Source organism: Arachis stenosperma, chromosome 9 (genome assembly GCF_014773155.1).
Source record: "Arachis stenosperma cultivar V10309 chromosome 9, arast.V10309.gnm1.PFL2, whole genome shotgun sequence".
In the NCBI taxonomy this organism is placed as follows: domain Eukaryota; kingdom Viridiplantae; phylum Streptophyta; class Magnoliopsida; order Fabales; family Fabaceae; genus Arachis; species Arachis stenosperma.
This window is the reverse complement of record NC_080385.1, coordinates 105,726,745-105,730,411: the sequence shown is the minus strand read 5'-3', so window position 1 is coordinate 105,730,411 and position 3,667 is coordinate 105,726,745.

Here is a 3,667-nt window from a genome sequence, read left to right as displayed (position 1 = left end):
ATCATGCTACTTTGATTATTCTGTTCTTCCTTTATTTGATCCATAGCTTCTTGCAATCTGGAAATAGAAGCCTCAAGATGTTCCCAGTATTCAAATTGGGGTAGTTCTGGGAGGGCCTCTGGTGCTCTCCTCTTGATTGGATCATCTTGTTGTTGTCTGACCATTGATATTCCAGTAATGGGCTTTTCAACTGGGATGTACTCAGTTATTCCCATCTTCACTCCAGCCTCTTTGCAGAGCATAGAGATTAAGCTTGGATAAGCCAATCTGGCGTCCTTAGAGTTCCTGTTTGCTACTTTGTATAGCTCACATGAGATCAGCTGATGGACTTCTACCTCTTTTCCCAACATGATGCAGTGAATCATGACAGCTCTTTTGATGGTTACTTCAGAACGGTTGCTGGTAGGCAATATAGAACGCCCTACAAAATCCAGCCAGCCTCTGGCTACTGGTTTTAGATCCTCCCTTTTTAGTTGAACTGGGTCGCCAGTTGTGCTGGTAGTCCACTTGGCTCCAGGGACGCATATATCCTCCAGAATCTTGTCCAACCCTTTATTTACCCTCATCATTCTCCTATTAAAGGAGTCTGGGTCATCTTTCAGTTGAGGAATCTTGAATATCTCCCTGATCCTGTCAGAATTAGTATGAATGATCTTTCCTCTGACTAAGGTCTGATGGTCAAAGAGAGCAGCTCCAATTAGTCTTTGCCTGTCTGTCTGCCATAGATTAGCATAGAACTCTTGAACCATGTTTCTTCCCACTTTTGTTTCAGGATTGGCCAGAATTTCCCAATGCCTGTTTCGGATTTGCTCTTGGATTTCCGGATATTCATCTTCTTTCAGATCAAATCTGACTTCCGGGATCACTGATCTATGACTCATTATCTTGTAGTAATGGTCTGCATGTTCTTTAGTTAAGAACTTTCCTTGATTCCAGAGGGGCTTTGGATTGCTCTTTTCCTTGCCCTTTTGGGTGGTTTGCTTTCCTCTAGGGGCCATGATCAAGAGACACAATAGTTTTTGTGATCACGGGTAAAACACACCAAACTTAGAGCTTTGCTTGTCCTCAAGCAAAAGATAAGAAAGAAGAGGGATAGAAGGAGAGCAAAGTTGAATGGTGATGATGAGGAGGAGACGCCAAACTCAAAATATAGGGAGGGGGGGTGGGTGAATTTCGAAAAATAAGAAAGAGATAAGATAGAAGATATGATTTTAAAAGATATGATTAGAAAAAGATATCATTTAAAGAGAAAGATATGAAAAATAATTTTAAAAGATAGAATTGAAATTTTTAATTTTGAAAAAGATTTTAAAAGATAGTAGATGTGTTGGAAACAAATTTGAAAAGATGATGGATTGAATTGGAAAGCCATTTGGCTTTATGGATGAAGATATATTTAATATTTTCGAAAAAGTGATTTTAGAAATTAGGATAAAACTTTTGGAATTGAAAGTGATAATTTAAAGTATGTTTATGCAAGAAATCATGAATTGAAACATAAAGATTTTGAAAAATTATATAAAAAAAACAAAAATGTACCTCCTCCCATCATCCTGGCGTTGAACGCCCATGTGGTGCATGTTTTGGGCGTTCAACGCCCACATGGTGCTTCTCCTGGGCGTTCAACGCCCAATTGGAGCTTCTTTCTGGCGTTGAACGCCAGGAAGTCCTTCTTCACTGGGCGTTTTTCTGAACGCCCAGGATGCTAGCAGACTGGCGTTAAACGCCCAGAAGGTGCATCTTTCTGGCGTTTAACGCCCAGAAGATGCTCCTTTCTGGCGTTTAACGCCCAGATGGCTACCCTTACTGGCGTTAAACGCCCAGTGGGAGCTTCTTTTGGGCGTTTAACGCCCAAAGTATTTCTTACTGGATTTTTTTATGCCAGTGAGCTTCCAAATTTCCCTGTAACTCATCGACTTCAACCAATTGTTATTTCACCTCTAGAAGACACTTGGACTTAAGCCTGTAAAAAAAAGAAAATTTATATAATTAGTAAATAAACTTTGTAAATGGCTGGGTTGCCTCCCAGCAAGCGCTTCTTTAATGTCATTAGCTGGACTGTTACTGAGTTTTTAATTAAGTCTCAGCCTTGAGCACTCTTGCTCAAAATTTCCTTCAAGGTAGTGTTTGACTCTTTGTCCATTAACAATGAACTTTTTGTTGGAGTCACTATCCTGAAGTTCTATGTATCCATATGGTGATACACTTGTAATTACATATGGACCTCTCCACCGGGATTTCAATTTCCCGGGGAATAATTTGAGCCTTGAATTAAATAACAGAACTTTCTGTCCTGGCTCAAAGACTCTGGATGACAATTTCTTATCATGCCATCTTTTTGCTTTCTCTTTGTAAATTTTTGCATTTTCGAAAGCATTGAGTCTAAATTCCTCTAGCTCATTTAACTGGAGTAATCGTCTTTCTCCAGCTAACTTGGCATCAAGGTTCAGGAATCTGGTTGCCCAGTAGGCCTTGTGTTCCAGTTCCACTGGCAAGTGACACGCCTTTCCATACACAAGCTGGTATGGAGAGGTCCCTATAGGGGTCTTGAATGCTGTTCTGTATGCCCACAGAGCATCATCCAAGCTTCTTGCCCAATCCTTTCTACGGTTAATTACAGTCCGTTCCAGGATTCTCTTGAGTTCTCTATTTGAGACCTCAGCCTGCCCATTAGTTTGTGGGTGATATGGAGTAGCCACCCTGTGGTTGACTCCATAACGTACTAGAGCAGAGTAGAGCTGTTTATTACAGAAATGAGTGCCCCCATCACTGATTAACACTCTAGGGATACCAAATCTGCTGAAGATATGTTTCTGGAGGAATTTTAACACTGTTTTAGTGTCATTAGTGGGTGTTGCAATAGCCTCCACCCATTTGGATACATAATCCACTGCCACCAGAATATAAGTGTTTGAGTATGATGGTGGGAAAGGTCCCATGAAGTCAATGCCCCATACATCAAACAACTCAATCTCTAAGATTCCTTGTTGAGGCATGGCATAACTGTGAGGTAGGTTGCCTGATCTTTGGCAACTGTCACAATTAAGCACAAATGCTCGGGAATCTTTATAGAGGGTAGGCCAGTAGAAGCCACTTTGGAGGACTCTTGTGGCTGTTCGCTCACTTCCAAAATGTCCTCCATACTGTGATCCATGGCAATGCCAAAGGATCTTCTGTGCTTCCTCTTTAGGCACACATCTACGGATTACTCCGTCTGCACATCTCTTAAAGAGATATGGTTCATCCCAAAGATAGTACTTTGCATCTGTGATTAATTTCTTTGATTGCACCCTGCTGTACTCTTTGGGTATGAATCTCACTGCCTTATAGTTTGCAATGTCTGCAAACCATGGCACTTCCTGGACGGCCAGCAGTTGCTCATCCGAAAAGGTTTCAGAGATCTCAGTGAGAGGGAGGGACGCCCCTTCTACCGGTTCTATTCGGGACAGGTGATCTGCTACTTGATTTTCTGTCCCTTTTCTGTCTCTTATTTCTATATCAAACTCTTGCAGAAGCAGCACCCATCTGATGAGTCTGGGTTTTTAATCCTGCTTTGTGAGTAGATATTTAAGAGCAGCATGATCAGTGTACACAATCACCTTTGATCCTACTAAGTAGGATCTGAACTTATCAATGGCGTAAACCACTGCAAGTAGTTCTTTTTCTG